The sequence below is a fragment of the Delphinus delphis genome, chromosome 16 (assembly GCF_949987515.2).
Source record: "Delphinus delphis chromosome 16, mDelDel1.2, whole genome shotgun sequence".
Classification (NCBI taxonomy): domain Eukaryota; kingdom Metazoa; phylum Chordata; class Mammalia; order Artiodactyla; family Delphinidae; genus Delphinus; species Delphinus delphis.
Window position 1 is genome coordinate 54,548,540 of NC_082698.1, and position 21,136 is coordinate 54,569,675.

Sequence of the window (21,136 nt, forward strand, 5' to 3'; positions counted from 1 at the left end):
GATTTCTGGAGCTCTTTTACTCCGTAACTCCAGAAATATGTCCTGTGACTTCCAACCACTTCAGCTTTCCCAAACTTCCATCTCCACTCACATCAAGGCCATGAGTCCCATGGGACCTCCCCTTCCTGCGTCCAGAGCTTGCCACTAGGCAGAAAGCTAGGGTGACGCAGGCAGAAGCCTCCCCTAATATGTTGCCCTTCTCTCAGGGATCACAGTCCTGTGCTACCTGTTGCCCCATGTTTGGAAAGAACTATTTCATGTATTTGTTCCATTTTCCTACTTGCGCACGGCAGGAAGATACGTCCAGTCCATAATATTCCACCTTGTCTCAATTTTAGGATTTTGATGATATTTCCTCCAGCTAGAGAACCCTCCTATTTGTCTCTCCCATCCTGCTACCCAGTGACTTCAAATATACTGTATCACAGGAGATCCCTTTTCCGGGACAATTCCCATTTGTGGTAGGTTATTGCCAACCCGAGCTAGAATCTGACTCCCAGTGCCTCCTGCAGTGCCAGGAATAGTTCCAGCGACGCTCGCTCACAATTGGGGTGGCATGTTGCAATAGACAAAGCACTTTCCCTTTTCTAAAATTATCTTCACAAAAACGTGGCAAGGCCCCTAAGACACAGAGGCTCAGAGATGCTCAGGCCCTGCTCACGCAAGCGGCAGGGCTGCCTGACCCCAGAGCCAACACGTTGGGATTTGCCACCAGCAAAATTTAAATGCCTGTGGTTCCGATCCTCCACCCCAACCAAAGATGCCGGCACTGTCTTCTCCTGGTTTGCAGCTGCACAGACTGCACTCTACCTGCCAAATCCATAAGCCTCTATTTGTTGTGACATTATAGTTATTTCGGGGCAAACAATTCTGCTCTCCTGGCAGCACTGTTATGACTCCGGCTAGAGAAGGAGCAGTGGGAGCCCAGGAATCACTGGGAAAGAAAGCCGGGTGGCAGGCGAGCCCGTTAAGAGTGGTGATAAAGCTTTTTGCAGACTAAATGGTGAGGGGGAGCTGCCCTCTGAAGGGCACTGGCTCAGGCGTCCGTCAGTCAGCCAGGTGCACCTGAGACTCTGACACTGCCCTGGAATACGTTGGAAGGGTCAGAGTGAGGGCTAGATGGTGCACGGCCCTAAGCAGAGGGATTTCTGAACAAAGAGGGAACATTCTATCTGTCAAGCACCCACTCCATGTGAGCAGCTGTGCAAGGAACGATATTCTCAGTGGGGAAATTTTTGATATTATGAATGTAATATATGCTTAATTAGAGGAAAAAGTAGAAGCCACCCAAGAACAAAACACACACATCGCCTTTGATTTCATCACTCAGAGAGGACAACTCATCAGTTTGCTCTCTGTCCTTTCAGAAACTTTTAAAAACAGCATTGTTGGAATATAATTTACATGCCATAAAACCCACTCATTTTAAGTGTATAGTTTGATGAGTTTTAGGAAGTTTTTACAGCTGGGAATGTATCACCACAATCAAGTTTGAGAACACTTCCATCACCCCCCAAATCCCTCCTGGTGTCCGTTTGTAGTCAATCTCTGCTCTTAACCCCAGTTCCAGGCAAACACTGACCTGCCTTCTGTCCCTTTTCTAGAAATTTCATATAAAAGACATATAGTCAGGGCTTCCCTGGTGACGCAGTGGTTGAGAGTCCGCCTGCCGATGCAGGGGACACGGGTTCGTACCCCAGTCTGGGAAGATCCCACATGCTGCGGAGCGGCTGGGCCCGTGAGCCATGGCTGCTGAGCCTGCGCGTCCGGAGCCTGCGCTCCGTAACGGGAGAGGCCACAACAGTGAGAGGCCCGTGTACCGCAAAAAAAAAAAAGACGTATAGTCTTCTGTATCTGGTGTCTGATGTCTTTCACTTAGCATAACGCTTCTGAGGTTCACCATGTCGTCACGCGTGTCAGGCGTTCATGCTTTCTTATCGTTGAGAGTATTCTCCTGTATGAATGTACCAGTGTGTTTATCCATTCGCTACTTGGACTAGCTGGATGGGTTTTTATTTTTATTTTTTAACAGATCTTTATTGGAGTATAATTGCTTCACAATACTGTGTTAGTTTCTGTTGCACAACAAAGCGAATCAGCCACAGGCATACACGTGTCCTTTTAAGCTGTTTCCAGTTTTCAGCTATTATAAGTCATGTTGCTATGAACAGTCTTGTACAAGTCTTTGTGGGGATGTATGTTTTCATTTTATCTAGGTAGATATCCAGGAGTAGAATTGTTGGTCTGTGTGGTAGGTGTCTGTTTGACTTGATTAGGAAACTGTTAAACTGTTTTCCAAAGTAGCTGTACCATTTTACATTCCAACAACAATCTAAGAAGCTTCCAGTTTCTCCATATTCTTTCTAACACTTGGCATTGTCAGTCTTTCTGATTAGAGCCATTCTAGTAGATGTGAAGCGATATCTCACTTTGATTTTAAATTGCATTTCCTTAATACCAATGAGGGGTGAGCCTGCTTTCATGTGCTTATCGGCCATTCATATATCTTCTTTGGTGAGAGGTCTGTTCAACTATTTCACCATTTTTTTAACTGTATTGTTTACATTCTTATTGAGTTTCAAGAGTTTTAAAAATATATATATATTCTGTATATGCATTCTTATCAGATGTAGGACTTGCAAATGTTTCCTCCCAATCTGTGGTTCATCTTTTCATTTTCTCAGGGGTGTTTTTTAGAGAGTAATAGTTTTTTTGTTTGTTTCGATGAAATCCAGTTTAGTAATTTTTATTTTCAGAATTTTTATATAAATGTATTTTAATAGGATATTTACTATCACATTTTATTATTTTGAACTTGATAAATTATGCTGATTGACTTTTAAACCTACCATACCCAGATTATACCCTACCTAATCAAAGTGCATTATCCTTTTAATATGCTTCTGAAACTTGATATACATGCATACTTTATTTAGAATCTTTACATGTAAATTCACTGGTGATATTATCTTGTAGATTTAGTATTTTTTGTATATTATCTTTGTCAAACATGGTTATTAAGAATATTCTAACTTGTAAAATGAATTGGGTACTGCTTCATTTTTTTTTAGCATTCTAGCATACTTTATATAGATTGGTAATGATTTATTCCTTGAAATTTTGAAGAGAAAAAAAAAACAGTCTGTGAAACTATTTTAGTCTGTTACTTTTCTTACAAAAAATGCAAATTGGTTAGAGATGTAATTCATTGACTTTTTTCCCCTCAATTTTTCCCAGGGTTTTGCTCTGATGAAATTTTTGTTTTTAAAGTTAATTTTATATTTTCACAGAAAAACATGCATTTGATCTTGACTTCAACATATTTTACATAGTTGGTACATATATCCTCGTATTAGTTTTATAATGCCCTCCATACAATACCAAGGGTCACATTCCCTTTCCCAATCCTAATTTTGAGTATCGTTTTATCTCTACTGTTTCTCTTAATTAGACTGTCTAGTTGTTTCCCTATTTTGCTGGTTTCCAAGTTCTCTACTCCTCTTACCCCTACCTCTGGTTTTGGCCGATCTCATTTGGTTGGTTTCTAAGATGGGACAGTTGATAGATCTCTTATGCCAATTTCTGGAAGTCCCAGCAGTCCTTTTACAGAGTTGTTATTTTATAGATGAAGATACTGAGGTTCAGAGGACTCACAAGACAAGGAAAGTGGTAGAGCTGGGATTGGATACAAAGCCGGCCCTTCTTCCCCAGATCACTGCTCATCCCTGACAAATGCTGAGGGTGTTTGTTTGGGGGTGAAATGACCAGCCTCTTCTAACACACACATATGCCATCAGGAAACAGCCAGCAGTAGGGTACACAGGGCAATGACCCCTCATCTCTGAGGGGCATAAGCAATCCCAAAGCCCTCCCTTCCCCATGCATGGTCTCTGCGATCATTCCAGCCCTTCTCTGTGAGGCTGCAGGGCCAGAACTGCCAAGTCCCTAGGCTATACATCTGTATAGTGAGGCCCAGAAGCATCAGACGCCCGTCTCTCCCCTTGCTGTCAAGAGATGAATGGGTGTGATGTGGGTGTGTATAAGGGTGTGTATATGAGAAGGCAAAAGGCCAAGCATATGTTGTTCCCCATCAGCACTGCCCAGAGAAAAGAGGTTGACCAAATATTTGACAAGATAGAACATTATGGTCTCTGGAAAGATGTTCTCTGGAAGGAAGAGAGAGGGGTATAATACAAGCTCCGCCATAGCCTGAGCCGTCTACCCTCCTTTCCCAAGCCCTCCCCCGCAACAACTCACACTCTGATTCTAGGCACAACTGGAAACCGACCAATCATTACTGTGCTTCCCAAGTTTTTTAACACTCAGCTAATGTGCAAGTAGTCTGGTTGCAGAACTCTGTCCCTAATTGTTAAGTGGTCTTTGAACTTCTACATGAGGCAGGAGGACACCCTATAATTCACAGCCAGAGAATCTCCAAAGCTTCAATGCTGCCTCCTCCACGAAGCCATCCCAGATCCCCCAGGTGGAGGTAGTGCTCTCTCCTCAGGCCTCCTAGGGCTGCTTGGTTTTACCTTTCTGTTGACTCTCCTCGGTGCCTGTCTTGTGTTCATTCATTTATTCTTTCAGCTTTTACTAAAATACAACTGTGCCACGTGATAAAAGAAATCTTCGCATATTAAGGTATGGGAAAGTCATTCTGGCTTATACATGAGTTCACTTGAATTTTATGCTAACTAAAACAGCCTACTCGTGGTCTATCAAACATGCATTGTACATCTGCTTTAATTATTAAAAAAAAAAAAAAAGTGCATTGACCAGAAGTAAAGAATGTCCAAGTTAAAAATAAAGATCAGCCTCCCTTCCTGGGATGCCGATGCTGGGCCCCCTTCAATGATAAGACTCCTTTCCTAGGTGCCAAGGCCATCCTGACTCGCCATGTACATGCTGATCTGTTTTTCTGAAACCTTGAAGGAATGTATCCCTGATTTGTTTGACGTTCTTTGTTCTGACAAGACATCCAACTGTGCTGAAAACCATGCTTCTCTGGAGCAGTTCCTCAGAGTTATCTGAAAGGCTGTCTTCCAGGCTATAGTCCTCAGTTTGGCTCAAATAAAACTCTTTTCTATCCCTGTTATAGACTGTTCATTGATTGTTTTCATCGACATACGCGATAGGCTACGATGGCACATGAATCAGAAGTGGTTAAAGTTCCTCACGGAACTTGTAGTCTGGTGGTAGAGAGAGAGCATGAATAAGAATCTATTACAAATTGTGATCGGTGCTCTGGAGGAAAGAAGTCACATGGGAGCTAGTGTGGGGGGATCCAAGGATGAAAAGAGCCACCCATGTGCCCAGTTGTGGGAGGGGACACGCTGGGCAGACGGTCCTCGGGGCAGGAACCCAACTGCTGTTGTGGCTGAAGCTTAGGGAGAGAGAGAGGGATGGAGCAATAAACAGAGAGGGATGCAGAGGCCGACCTGCACACTGCTCTCCCCTGGCTTCTCAAGGGTCTTCATCCCTCGGCACAACCCTGTCACGATGGAGACCTTATTGGGTGTCCTCCAGCTCAAGAGCAGAAGCTCCTTTAGCACAAGAACTGGGTCTGAGTCATCTCCAGGACCCCTATCTTGGGCATGGGGTCTGGTTTTGAATCAGACCACGATTAACGAACAAGCAGAGTTGGGGTGAGCATCCTCTTTGGTGAAATAATAGATAAGGGAATTATTTGCCCACCAGATTAGGCACGACTTCAAGCCCAGCCAGAACCCGCCAGGCAAACCTACACATTCCCCGTGCCTCTTCAAGTCGCAGATTCCTCATCTATTGCAAGAGCAGCTCTGCTTGCCCGTCTGCATCCCAGGGTCCTTTGTAAGCGCACAGTTCAGTAAGAATGTGCGTGGAAAGCACTGTTGAGCCCCAGAGCCACACTGGTTTAACAGAGGATGGTCCACGTCCCTTATTCGTGTTTGAAAGAGAAGTTTCCAAACTAGCTCACCCCTTCCCTTGTCCCACTTTGGCCTTGGTACTGGGCTCCCTAGAGGCTGTCGACCCGGCAGTGCCTCATCTTTTATCTCTTCCCCAGGAGTGGTGTGGGGACACCTGCGCAGAGGGGACTGGTCAGGAAATGTCCCTAACATGAGAAGCCAGCCTGCGAGGTGTGTTGGGGAAATGCATAATTGATGGGCAGTCCAGTGGAGGCCCTCCCGGAGGACTGAACTGTAATCAGCAGTAGCGCTCGGCCATGACAGGAATTCCTTTAACCTCCCGGTGTAGCCATGAGCCTGGCAAGCAAGTCCCCCTTTTCCTTAAGAAGCATCCTGACTTCAGCAGGTCGCCTCGGGTCACTGCAGCCGCCTACACTCTGCCCGCTGGATTCGAAGTAGGCGTCAGGCAGCGACCAGGGCTCTGGCACCCTTGGGGAGTGGACTGCTGAGTGCTTGGTCCCTCCCACACTTGGGCAGATTGAGGGGTGAAGCCATCCCTTCCAAGGCAAGAGCAGGAGAGGGCATGTACTCCAAAATGTGAAAATGTGACACGGCTACTGCCACAATGAATTATTCACACACCAGGATGAATTAGTAATCTGAGCTTGGAATTAATTTTATTGGGTTTCCAAAAAGGTGAGCATTTCAGAGGCAGGAAGGAGGTGGCCTGCTCCCTTCCCCCGACCCAAATCGTTAAGGGCGGGGGCACACAGGTTCACCCACACCAAGTCACCCAGAAATTCCATTTTTTACTGTGTTGGAAGGTGACTCATGGGCTCTACCTATAATTTCTTTTTGATCTTAATAAGAAATTACAATATCCCTAATTGCCCCAGAATCTTCCCCTGTGGTAGAAGTAAAAATTTCAAATTAAATGACTTCTCTTCTTCCCTGAGGTGGGCAAAGACAGCCTTGTAGACACAAATCCCTTTACACTTGGACACAGAGAAAAGAATCAAGATGGATGGCCCCAGCCCTCCTGGCCTGCTGCACACCTGCCTGCCCTGCTCTCGGCCTTTCACCACCTCCCTCCTCGCTCGTTTCTTGACAAGTTCATTGCTGTTCACCAGAAAGCGATCAGCAGAGTCTTGCTTCTGGAGAAGTTAAGTGCAGGCCGACAATTCCTCAGAGGTTCAGTGCATAAAAGCCTGCAAAAGAGGGTTTGGAAGCGCTTCACAGAGCAGCCCACGTCTCCATATACGTCAAGAGGGTTATTGTTTGGGGAAAACAGGCTGTATTGGAGACTTTGGGAATTGCAAGGAGGTTTTGCAAGAATTCAAAGAAGCAAATGGGAACTAAAACACAACCAACATTTACTGAGTGCCTACTATGTGGTCAGCTTCCTATTAGGCCTTTTCAAGTCATTGTTTCCAGGAATCCCCAGAACCCCAGGGGACTGCCTATTGTTATTAACTCACAGAGGTTAAATAATCCTCCCAAGGTCACTGAATGGGTAGGAGGGCTAGGACTCAAACTCAGGCTTGCTTGGACCTAATAGCCAGTGATTTTCACCTGTGTGCCTGTTAGCCAGGTTTGTGGAAAGGAAAAGAAAGCAGGCACGTCCATGCACAAGGTTGCAATGACAGCAGCACAGAACAAAAAACAATAAGGCCAGGAGCCCCCCCGCCCCCAGTAAAGACTCGCCCCCTAATCCCATCACCGGCTCCCTGGGACACTCTGGAAACATCCCTTTGCCGCGCTGCACCTTACTCTCCTCACTGATGGGATGGCAGGTTTGAAGTCCAAGATCCCTCAGGCCCAATTCTGTAAGCCTCTTCTCTTCCCAGTCCACAGATGAGGACAGTGTGGCTCAGGAAGCAGGGCCACAGAATTTTGTGGCCAATCGGGTGCAACCAGTCACGGGGCCTTAAAGCCCCGTGACAACATGCCCAGGGACTCCGGGCCCACCTGTCAAGACCTCCAAGATGGAAATGAACGAGGCCCGAGGCTGTTCATGCCACCTTCAGAGAGGGTTGGCCAAAGTCTGCCGCCTGCCAGCCTGGAGCACCGTCAGGGTTCGGTACTCATTTACTGAGCAGATATAGTATTTTTAGCATGACTTCCCTAAGTGCTTTCTACGTGCCGGCACTAGCGCTGAATTCTCCCGACCCAGGGCCACTGGGAGACTCTGTGACAGCCAGGCTGTCTCAGGGGATGGGGGGATGCGTGGGTGGGGATTCAAGGCAAGCCTTGACTGAATCTGATGGAAAGAACCACTTCCAGCAGTAAGATGTTAGAAGAAGGGTAGAGTGTCTGGTAGAATAAAGAGTGTTCGCTATGGTGTCCAGTGGATCTGCTTTGAACCGTTTCTGACACTTACTGGTTATGTGACTCCAGACAAAAGCCCCTCCATCTATATATCTTGCTTTTCTTCCCTGAATCAAGAAATGTAGAAATTCAGCCTGTTGAAATCAAAGCACGAGAAAGGAAGGGTGGATGTGCGTTCAGGGATGTTTACAGCACCATGGTCTCTAGTGCATCTGGACCCAAGAGAGCAAGGTGAGTGCCCAGTAGGAGGGGAGTGGGTGTGAGCTCTGCTATACCTCTGCCCCCAGGGTGGAATGTGGGGCAGCCTTTCAAAAGAGCAGGTACCAGTTGACTGGGAGGGGCTTCAAATGCAGAGAAGTGTATAGAATATGATCCCAATGTGTCAAATCAAGAGGAATATTTATATATGATCATGTGAGCGTTGAGGAAGGTGCGTCAGGGACACCCTTCAGATTATTAACACTGGGTGCCTGGGGTTTAGGGAGATGGATTGAAAGGTGAAATCAGGAGGAGGGAGAAAAGCAGAGGAGTGGGGAAGAAAATGGTAAGTCAAAGAGGAAAAAGCGAATGAAGGTGTCCATAAGCTAAACAGCTTGCCTGCTAGGATATCTGCACGCATATATGCACAGAGGAGTGGATGGAAAGATTTTCAATCAAATGTGACTCGTCTCAACAGGATGCTGATGCCGTCTAGAGCGCTGTTCTGGGGGTCAGATGATTTCATCGCATGTAAAGATGAGAGAACCGTCCAAAGCTACAACTTCAGAGGAGCTCCAAGACCTTACAGTCCGCGAACAACCAGGCCAGTGTTTTTCCATCACCCCCCAACCGCTTCACCAAATCATTATGAACCAGACATATTCCGGTGATTGACTTGTTGAATGTGGGACATTGATTATTAGTCATTCTCTCAGGCTATGAGCGTGAATCAAAACAAATGACAATCCTCTCACTTTAGGTGGGAGATTTGCACCCGGTCGACCACGAGCGCTGTAATCAAGATGTCAAAGCAGCAATCACACTGCAGTTTAAAAATAACTGGAAATGCTCACTTGAACTAAGTATGTGACAAGCATGAGGCTAATGGGTAGGACCAGTGGATGACTGTTGACATAAACCTGTGGTCAGACACAGGAACTCATGTTCCTGAGAACCATGTGCTGGGTGCTTGTTCTGTGCGAAGCGTTTTGCATCTATCCTTTGAATGACTACTGCCAAGAACCCCTGCATAAATTTACCATTTTACTGATCCGGAAACTGAGGCTCAGGGAAGTTAGGTAACCTGCTCAAGGTTTCATAGCTGGTGTATGGTAAGACCAGCATTAAAATCCAGAGAACCTTGACTCATAGAACACACACTTTTAACCGTCCACTACAATGATACGACTCCAAACTGAGAGATTTTTCAGGCTTTAGTCATCTAGATTGCTGTGTGTGTCCATGGTGATCTAACGCAGTTTTTCAAGCCGCCAGAGGTAGCTTAATTACGGTGTGCTCTTGATATTGTTGGAATGTGCCATTAATCAGTGTACTCGTCTGCAGTGGGATATGACTCGCAGGTGTAATTTATGTGTCCTTTGGTGTGTTATTAATGTGTGCTCTCAATGGTGGTTTAATTTTGGAAGTGCCTTTCCATATCATCATGGAGACTTGAGCAATAATTGGAGAAGCACCCCTTGAAATGGAAAGAAAGGCATCCTGCTGCTCTCTCAAAGATCATCGGTGACCGCCGAGACCCCAGAGTGGGGGACGTCCTCACTCTGCTTCCTCCTCCGCTTTGCTGCACATGGGGCACTATGGCTGTCCTCCCACCGTGGGTCCTCCTATCATCATGGAGATCCAGATGTGCGGAGGTGAAGGAGGTCTTGGTAGAGTCATCGCTTCCCATGGCTCAGCTAATTCTGAAGCCTCCTCCCCCAAACTCCTGCTAGGCTGGTGTCCAGCAACTGCTGGGATGCCTCTCGTGCTGGGGAACTCACTTCCTAACAATACAGTATTTTCAATTTTGGGTGGCTATACTGTTGTTCTTTCATTCAGCGTATGGAAGAACCCAGTATATGGAGGGCCTCTGCTTCTTGGTGCTAATTCTAACACTTGTACAGCAGACACTGCGTCTAATCTCTTTCAGCTGGCAGCCCCTTAAGGAGTTGAAATAGGGAATATACACCCTCTGAATTTTTTTCAGGCTGATTATTTATACTTCCTTGTACTCTTATGATGAGGTTTGAGCATGTTCAAGATTGTCAGTTTTCCTCCTCAATCTTGGCATTGAGAACTGAATACAGGACTCAGACGAGGCCTGATTAGGAAAACCCTGTATAGGAGACTTTGAACTTCTTCATTCTACACGGTCTACTCCTATTAATGCAACTCCAAATTGCTTCTCTCCAGTGAGAGCTAGAGCACAATGCCGATGCCTATGGAGTGGCTGAGGACCTCTCCTGTCTCACTCAGCCTGCTTCCAAGACAGCTCTCTCACCCTGTGCTTGCACAGTGGAGCTTCTTGGGGACAACTGCAGAAGCTTACGTTTCTCCTTTGTGTTTTTTGCCTTGTAGGTTGCATTGCATCACCATAACCCACCGAGAGCTTCTTGGATCGGAATTCTCCCATCTACCTCATTTGTCATCCCCTCCCAGTTCAGTGGTGTCTACAGATGTGATAAGGAGCTTTCTATGCCTTCACTCAAGTATTCGCAAAATTTGTTTTAGCAGGAGAGAGCCAAGGACAAAGTCTTATCTCGGCGCCCTGGAGAGCTCCTGAAGTGACAAGCTGAACAGGCATGAATTAATCAGCGAGCTCTGGGCATGGTTCTTGAAGCGGTCACAAGTCCACCTTCCTAACTGTGTTATTACCTTAGCTAGAGTTTTTCATGTTACCCAAAAGGATATCATAAAAACTTTATTATATACCATTTGGAAACCCAAATACACTGTGCCCAATTGCATTTCCCTGATCTAACTATCTCATAATTACAAACATCCTCAGAAAAAAGGAAGGAAGGGAGGGAGGGAAGAGAAGAAAATCAGATTGCTCTGACAGGATTCATTTTTAAACGGACACCCTGACTGTTATGAATCAACATTTGTTCCCAAACCATCTTTTCACGAAAACCGTGCTTTTTATCGCTGGATGGCTGCGCAGGAACAACACGCGGCATGGGCCTTTAAACGTTGCCCTCGTGGTTTTTTTGAAAACTGAAATAACGTTGCCCATCTTTACTCATCTGTCCAACTTTGTCAAGGCCCTGCTCTCTGTCTGGCACTGGGCTAGCGGCCAGGGCTCAGAGTACGGGAAGTTCATGGTCGTGCACCAAGATAGTCAGCATCTTCCCTTCTCCCTTGTTTCTCAACTCCTTCCACATCTCTGGCCAAGGATAAGTGACCCCATGTTCAGGTTCTCTTTTGGCCCAATGGCCAGAGGTCTTGGGTTCTTCTTCTGTCTCCAGAACCCTCAGCTCTCCCTCTCAGCCCAAAGCCCATCATCCTGAACTAGAAAGACAGGGTCCATCTGCATCATCACAGCCGCATTATCTTATTGGGCCTGAGCAGCAGGTTAATTTCTTCCTCATCTTTCTTCCTCTGAGTATGAATTTAAAAGCTCATTTCCCCAAGATATCAGTTTCCTCTGGGCTGTGGCCCTTCTGACACTAGAGTATTAGGACGATTTTATTTGCAACGATCAAGAACCAAATGCAAACCAGCTAAAGCAAAACAAGTAATACATCAGCTCACATAACTGAGAAGTCTGAGGACAGACCATGCTTCAGGAAGTGTCGTGTTCAGGGTTGCAAACAACATCATCAGCACCCCATCACTCTCTCTGTCTCCCAATTCTCTTTGACTTCTTTCTCAAAGGACATGTTTGGCCTCCCAGAAGCTCTAGGCTTTATCTTCACTGCTGTAGAGCACAAAGAGAAAACTATCCTTCTCCTCATGTAATTAAAAGCACTGGACTCAGCAGCGATTGGATATTGGCTTGAGTCACGTGCCCACCCTGACCAATCACCATTGTAAGACGATGTTGTGCTCTGGTCAGGAAGAGTCACATGTCCACGTGTGGAGCTGAGGTTAGAGCCAGCTCCACCTGACACTTGAACTGAGTCTGGGCAGGTTGCCAGAGGAACAGTTGGGTACTGTTATCGAAAGAAAGGGGAATAAATGCTGAATTATAAAAAAATGCGGAGAAGAGTTCCTCCATTCTTATAAGGTACCTGGCACAGAGTACCTGCTCTGTAAATTTTTGTTGAATGACTTTAAAAACCATGGCATCCATTATACTCTTGCATGCCCATCTTTCTCTGATGTCCTCACCAGTGGGAAGCTGATGCCTGTGGTTGTCTATGTAAGAACCACTCTCCCCTTTCTCCCTTGTGAATAAAACTTGATTGGGCTGAGGACTCCATACCTCAGGGAAGATGATGTTTGGGACACAACCTGATTGATCTAGACTAGTGGGTCTCAGACTTCTGCCTGCTGCTCAGAAACATCTTGAGGGCTCCTTTCGACACAGGTTGCTGGCCAGTGCAGGGACCATGTTTTTAGAGCCACGTTCTAGAGAGATCACTCCAGTACAAGATGCAGATAAAGTCTGAGAACCTCTGCTGCAGAAGACAGTCAAATGGACGACAAACAGAAAGGCCCAGATTGGGTGGTGTCGGTACGTCTCGACTACAGTAAAAGCTCAGCCAAAGCCCTCCCACGTTTATAAAATAAACCCAACCCTCCCCATCAGGGCTTTCCTGGCCATAGCTTGTCTTCCAGCTCCAGCCCCACTCCTGGCATGAGTCTTCTCCCTGACCACGTGCCACCGTGATCTTTCATGGACGTATTCCTCTCCTAGCGCTCTTGCCCGTGTGGTTCATTCAATCATCCTCTTCCCTCTCCTGTGAAGTCCTTAATGGACAAACCACCTACTGCGGACCACGTTGTGTCTCCCTGCCTTGTACTCAGCTTCTGGAGAGCAAAAGCCCACCTCTTCTCCTGATAATCCGGTGCTCAGCACTAGGCTGGCCCACGGTGAAGGTTAGTTAAATGAATAAGGCTCCCCGGGCAAGAATAACATCTATCATCCCTGTAGCCTTCACCCTGCTGAGCACAGAAGGCCCTATATAAGCAATGGCTAAACAATAAGACATCTGAGAGGCCACTGCACACCTAATGCCATGCCAGGAAGCACAAAGCCAAGAGCTCCAATGCAAACATCAGACGAGACAATGTTTGATCCTGGCTCTGTGAGCTTGAGCAAATTACCTAAGCTTGCTAAGCCTCGCTGTCCTCATCTGTAGAACGGGAATGTTATAGCACCAAAATTATTAAGATAACATGAGTTGAGACACCTAAGGCACCATGCTTGGCACACTGCAGGGTTCCATTAATGCCAGCTCTCATTATTATCTTGTGACAATCATTCAAATATTGCAACAAGACAGGTATACCAGCTTGATTAATGTTTGCTTCAGTGGCCTTGCGTCTAGGAGAGGATCCAGCACAGGATGCTAAGGGGCTCATATAACTTGGCCTAAGGCTATTAAAGTGCCTGACATGGCCGATTGGACCTGAATTCACCAAGCAATTGTTACGTGCATCCAAATTTGTTCTAGGCAATCTCCACACGTGCTGGGGAGGAGAGGGCAGCAATTCATCAGAAAGGAAGACACGGCTCTACAGGAACGTCCTCTCCACCTAGCTGCCTGGGCGGCAAGCTCTTTTCCATCCCCCAATGTAATCTTGTCCTTGCGCCTGGAGTGGTCACCCAGCTTCGATGTCACCTCTGTCCCTCATTCTTACCCCTACTCTGGCCTCGTCACCACTGTGCAATGCTTAGCTGTTGGCCTATGTGTCTTCAGCAGGAGTGTGGGAGTGCCTAGAGCCTAGCCCAATGCCTGACAACAGTGGGGGGCAAAGTTGGTGGTGTCCCTCCTTCTCTGGGGAGCCCTTCGGCTCTTTGAGGGAGGCTCTGCTGAGCCACAGAACAACCCAGTGAGCTTTAAGTGGTGTGGTGCTTATGACAGCCTGGGCTCAAGGGCCCATCAATCCTGTCGTCACGCTCTGTGAACGACAGAGGTCTGGGTGGTCAGAGGAGTCAGTCACAGGATGAACGGATTTATAGAGAAGAAGGGGACAGGAGGACAGTCAGGAAGAGAGGACAGCCCCAGCGTAGGAGGCAGGGGACCCAAGGGACATTGAGGGCCTCAGCCCTCTGCATCTGGTGAGGCTGCTCCAGGCTCTGTCCCAGCCCCAGGGCATTCGGGGCAGCTGATCCTGCGACTCCGCTGTTGGTGGATGGGGCCCAAGTCCTACTTAAAATCACCACGGGAGTTTGTTCACTGGATTTAAGCCCTGGCTCTGCCGTCCACTAGCTGGGTAGCCTAGGGCAGTATTTTGCCGTCTCTGATTGTCAGATTCCTTATGATTTTGTCATACATCACTTGGTAGCAGTTAGTTATGTGGGCATATTAACTCTTCATCCTACAGGTATGGAGAGGGAAGGAGGGGCACAGAGGGCAGAAACACCAGGACCGAGTTTCTTATCCTGGCACGTCATAGCAGTATACCCACCTGAGCTTTCCCGCAATCCTTTACATCCTATCTTTTCCTTTATTTCAATCTCTAATACTCGCGGGTCACCCAAAACGCCAGAAGCCAGCGCTGCCAGAAAAGCCAAGGAAAGGAAACAGAAAAACTGGCCATTTCTCCTTTCTTGTTAACTCAACGATCTCATGATCCACGGTCTGTGTTTTTAGAAGAGGGATCATAGAGGCCAATCCGTGCCTCAGCCACCCTGATGTTTCTATCAAGTGAGTCATTTGAAACGGGATCTTCAGTTTACTTGAGCACAGCCATGTCAGGGCTGCCCGAAATGAAAGGTGTCTAGGCTCTGTGTTTGGACGTGCACAAGTTTCATCACAGCAAAGGTATAAAGCTTGCATTTCAGCCTGGCGCTTCCTGCAGCCTCGAGCTTTCTGCTTGGTTGGAATCGACGTTCCTTATAAAGAGAAGAAACTTGCATATAACCAAGCTTCATAAGGAATGAATGAAGCCCAGGCCAGCTTCCACGGTGGTAAAGTAACACCACCCACAAGCCACAGAACCCCCGTCCGAGGGAGAAGTGAGGCTGACTCTTTGCCAACCGTGCCTTTTATTCTTTCCTTTCCTCCCTCCTTTCTTTCCCACACACCAGGGTGGTTAAAGACGCGCTGTCATTTGTACAGATCAGGCTCTCTTCTTGTAAGTTTCCAGTTAAACATTCTTTTGTAGCTGACACCTATTAATAATTTAAAATGCCTGCTCTTTTGAACAATGATCAAAATTAAGCTGTTACCCACAGGGGGATATTTACACACAGTAAGTCGGCAGCTGTTTAACAACCTTTTCCACTCAAGATTTCTCGTGACCCTCACATATCATTTGTAAGCAGAAGAATATTTGGTTACTGTATGATTTTTTTTCTTCCATGTATTTGATAAATGGCCACTGGGAATCACTTAGGAAGTAAATAAGGTAATTCTTTGTGATTTCTGCCGGCTGCTGAAGTTAAGGGAGAAGGGCAATTACTTTTAGATCTCTCTACATGCAATTTACTAATAAGCTACAGAATGCAGAAACATGTAATTAGTAATTACTATAGTATGTAGTGGCGCGGTGCTTACTCAGTCAGTCTGTGGGCCTATAATCTAGTGGCAGAAAATGAATCGCGCTTGGTACACTCAAGCAAGCCCGGCGTATTTGGAGAGAGCTGTGATGATAAACTTAATGGCTGTTTATAGGCACTGTGGAGGGCACAGCAAGCATTGTTACATCCAGCTTCTTACCTGATCCCATGGCAAGGCTGATGTGCAACTGCCTCCTTGCCTCCACTTTTAATGACCGGCCAGATTCAAATAATGTTGAGGACCTGCCTAAGAGTTCAGGCCAACGAGTGGTAGACCCAGGCCCAAACCCTGAGCTTCAGGCTTCAGGTTCATCCCTGTCAATCCCACCAGAGCACTGCCTAGTCATACTGCTGGAGGAGTGATGCCACCCCCCAGGGCTCGGATGTGGAGAAGACTCAGGATCCCAAAGTGCATTTCTTGACAGAGTTAGGGGTTCTGAGGAGAAGAATGAAGAAAAAGACATAAGACAAGTGTCTAGTTTCGAGGGGGGCAAACACTGCACACTTGATGTCCATTACCTTATTGTTGTGCCCATTTCATAGGAGAGAAAATTGAGACTTAATGGAGGGTCAGTCGAGCTTTATCAGGATCACTCAGTGTTAAGTGGCAGAGCTGGAGTGCGACCCTGGGTACGTCTGACCTCAAGGACAACAATCTCTCCCTCACACCGAGAAATTATTCTGATGGATGTGCCGCCTTAGTTCAGTAAATTGAGTGTATCTGCATGAAATATCTCAAAATGTTTAGGGCAAATGAGGGGAGCTCACAGATGCAGGATCTTAAAACTGATGACTATCACCCAGTAATCTCAATTTCAGAAATTTATCCTAAAAAAAAGACAATCTAAAAACTGCAGATAAGAGTTTATGCACAAATATATCCAACAAAGATGTTCTTTATAATAACAAAACCTGGGGAAAGAATGCAAACACCCAATAACACAATAATAGAGAAGGAAGCATGGTTATAGCCATATGATAGAATACTAGGCAACCATGAAAAATAATATTAATGAAGATTTTTTAATAACATAGGAAAAGCCTTAAAACCCAATTGAGAGTGAGGCAAAATACAAAATGACGTATACAGTAAGAACTCATTTAGGTAAAATAATATCTATGGAAACAGAGATACAGACCAAAATTATGTGTGGGAAGTTAAGGGGTGACTTTGTTATTAAATAACAGCTTAATTGAGATATAATTCACATACCAAAAAAATTCCCCCTTTTAAATGTGTAATATTTATGGGTATTAGTGTATTCACAGAGTTGTACAACCATTACCATTGTCTAATTTTAGAAAAATTTCATTACCCATACCTATTAACTGTGCCCCCATTACCGCCACCCTCCCAAGCCCCTGCCAGAGACCAATACATTTTCTGTCTCTATAAATTTGCCAATTCTGGACATTTCATATATAAATAGAATCATACAATATGGGATCATTTGTGACTAGCTTCTTTCACTTAGCATAATGTTTTCAAGGTTCATTCATGCTGTAGCATTTATTGGTACTTCATTCCTTTTCAAAGCTGAATAATATTCCATTGTATGCATATATCACATTTTGTTCATTCATAACTTGATAGACATTTGGATTGTTTCCATGTTTTGGCTATTATGACTTTTGCTGATATAAACAGCGATATACAATATGTTTTCAATTCTCTTGGGTATGTACTGAGAAATGGAATGGCTAGTAACTCCATGCTTAACATTTTGAGGAACCGCCAAACTGTTTTCCAAGGTGGCTGCACCATTCTACATTCCCACCAGCACCACCAGCAATGACTGAAGGTTCTAACTTTTCTACATCACTGCAAATGCATGTTGTTATCTGTCGCTTTAATTTTAACCATACTAGGGGGTGTAAAGAAGTATATTCTTATGGTTTTGATTTATATTTCCTAATGACTAGCCATGTTGATCATCTTTTAATCTGTTTATATCTTCTTTGGAGAAATGTCTATTGAAATTCTTTGCCAATTTTTTAATTGAGTTCTTTGTCATTTTGTTATTGAGTTGTAAGAGTTCTTTATACATTCTGGATACTAGTCCCCTATAAGTATATGATTTGCAAATACTTTCTCCCATTCAATAGGTTGTCTTCTCACTTTCTTGACGAAATTGTTGACAAAACAAAAATTTTGAATTTTAAGGAAGTCCAAATTCTGTATATTTTCTTTCATCATCTGCACCTAATCCAAGGTCATGCAGATTATATGTTTTCTTCTAAGAGTTTAACAGTTTTAGATCTTGCATTTAGAGCTATAGTCCATTTGTATATGTTGTGAGGTAAGAGTCCAACTTCATTCTTTTGCACGTGGATATCAGTTGTCCTAGAACCCTTTGTTGAAACAACTCTTCTTTCCCTGTTGAACTGTCTTGACACACTTGTCAAAAATCAATTACCAGGCTTCCTTGGTGGCGCAGTGGTTGAGAATCTGCCTGCCGATGCAGGGGACACGGGTTCGAGCCCTGGTCTAGGAAGATCCCATGTGCCGCGGAGCAACTAGGCCCGTGAGCCACAACTACTGAGCCTGCGCGTCTGGAGCCTGTGCTCCGCAACAAGAGAGGCCGTGACAGTGAGAGGCCCGCGCACCGCGATAAAGAGTGGCCCCACTTGCCGCAACTAGAGAAAGCCCTTGCACGGAAACAAAGACCCAACACAGCAAAAATAAATAAATAAATAAAATTAAAAAAAAAACAAAAAACAATTACCTATAAATGTAGGAATTTTATTTCTGAACTCTTGATTCTATCCTACTTATCTACATATCTGTCCTTATGCCAGGACCATGCTGTCTTGATTACTACAGCTTTGTAACTGAAGTTTTGAAACTGGGAAGCAAGAGTTCTCCAACTTTGTTCTTCTTTTTAAAGATCATTTTGGCTATTTTGAGACCCTTGCAACTCCATATGAACTTTAGAATTGGCTTGTCAATCTCTACAGAAAAAAACAACTGGGATTTTAATAGGAATTGTGTTGAATCGGTAGATCTGTTCACAGGGTTTGCCTCCCCATTGACAAAATGATGGCTGTGACCACTTCAAATGCTATGGCTTATTCCGAGCTGTAAGTGAATGCATCTTTTCCTGGCAAGAGAAGTGCAGCTCCATGGAATTAAGGCAGGCTGGGAAATTACATATACATGGAGACGGCCTATTAGAGCAAGGCAGCTGCTCCCCGGAGGCCAGTTCTCGGCCACTCCATACACCACGCAGCTTCTATTACTTAGGCCAGAAAGGCTTTAAATACCTCTGGGCACCCCTCCCCTATTTCCTGTGGAATACTATTTCACAGTCTAATAGATCTTCCTACGGGGAATTTCTCCTGTTACTTAGCCCACATTTCCTTTTTCGTTTTCGTCCATTGCCTCCTCAGGACCGTGCCACTGCAGACGGCTTTGCCTACTTGGGATTCCCATGTTTCACAGCCTCAGAGCCCATATTCTTGCCCTGTTGTTGGGTAAACTCTAGGTTTTACAGATGAGGGTTCAGGAAGGAGGCCCCTAGTGAGGGCTGACACCAGGCCCCCTTGAAGCCAAGAGCAACCACGGCCAATTCAAGGACACGAAGGAATGAAGGTCCTCCTCGTCAAGAACTGGGGAAGCCCTTGCTGCAGTCTGGGGAAGGATGGCTCACTTCTCTGGGCTTCCTCTTTTGTTGTATGGAGCTGGGACTCTACTTTCCCTTCAGAAAGGATGGGGTAGGGCTTCCCTGGTGGCGCAGTGGTTGAGAGTCCGCCTGCCGATGCAGGGGACACGGGTTCGTGCCCCGGTCCGGGAGGATCCCACATGCCGTGGAGCGGCTGGGCCCGTGAGCCGTGGCCGCTGAGCCTGCGCATCCGGAGCCTGTGCTCCTCAACGGGAGAGGCCACAACAGTGAGAGGCCCGCGTACCGCAAAAAAAAAAAAAAAAAAAAACAAGGATGGGGCATTGGGAGCCAACCAAGTGCCTGCCTGGTAAGCTCACAGGAGAGCTGGTCCCCAGGGCCACGGGGGCTCACTTGTCACTCTGCAGGAAGAATAGAGGGATTCTGGAGGCTCAGATGAGAGAGAGAAGCCAGAAAGAACAAGGACTTGGAACCAGCTTTGTGTACTCAGGGTCTGTGTCACTGCTTTGCCCGCGTTATCTATTTGATCTTGAACCAGCCTACCCAGGCTGGGGGTCCTAACAGGAAGACTGTGGTGCAAGAGGTGAAGTCACCAGCCTGAGCCAGGCAGCAAGCAAGGCAACAGGGTGGGCGCTCAGACCCACACTGGTTTTCCTCCAAAACCCACACTCTTTCTGGTGCATAGCTAGGCCTCAGTTTCCTCATCTATGGGATGGAGCTAATGCCGTACCACAGGGCAGCTGAGAGAGCCGAGTGGGAGAATCTCTAGGTGAAAGAAATCAGGCCCAATAAATGTTATATTACTTCCTGCCTTTCTCCCCCTGGATGGCCGATCAGGACCATTTCTCCAAGTAATTTAGCAAGGCGAGTGTCTGTAGTCCCTCTCCTCCCAGACTCCTGTCCTGCACTCATAAGTTTTATTAGCAAAGAGGGAAGGGATTTTCTACGACCAAATTTCTTCTGGGCTTTCCAGGAGAAATTGATGAAGTTGCCCAGCTCCTTGCATGGCATTTCATCCTGACGGGATCGCCTGGCCTGTGCGGAGACTGCGCAATACAGAAACCTTTCTGGCCCGGGGAGGGAAGGCTAGGCAATGTTATTCTTCTGCAGGGGAAAATCATCATTTGGCTTCTTGGGTTTATGTACCCAGGGTGCCAGGGAAGCAGCTGGAATTTGCTTGGAAACCACAGTGCTGTCTGCTTGGTCCTCAATAGGTGACTGGGGACAAGACTGCGTTTGACAGTCCGTCACCTGCCTTTCTGTTCTGCATAACCAAAACCAGTTCTTGGGGCATCTCATTGGCTCTGCTGAGATTCACACTGTTTGGTTCCCTGTAAAGGTGTGTGTGTGTGTGTGCGCGTGCACACTTATGTGTCTCTGTGTATGAATGTGTATATGTATGTGGAGTATATGTATGTGCCTGTGTGCATGTATGTATGAGGGTGTGAGTGTATTTATGTGTATGAATATGTATTTGTGTGTGTGTAGGGGACATATGTACATGTCTGTGTGTGTGAATGGATGGGTACGTGTGTGTGAATACAGTATGTTTTGGGCACAAGTGCGTGTATGTGAGTGCATTTATCTGAATGTGTTTATGTGTGTGTGTATGTGTTTGTTTCTGTTTCCATAGGGTGCTCAGTAAGGGTCCC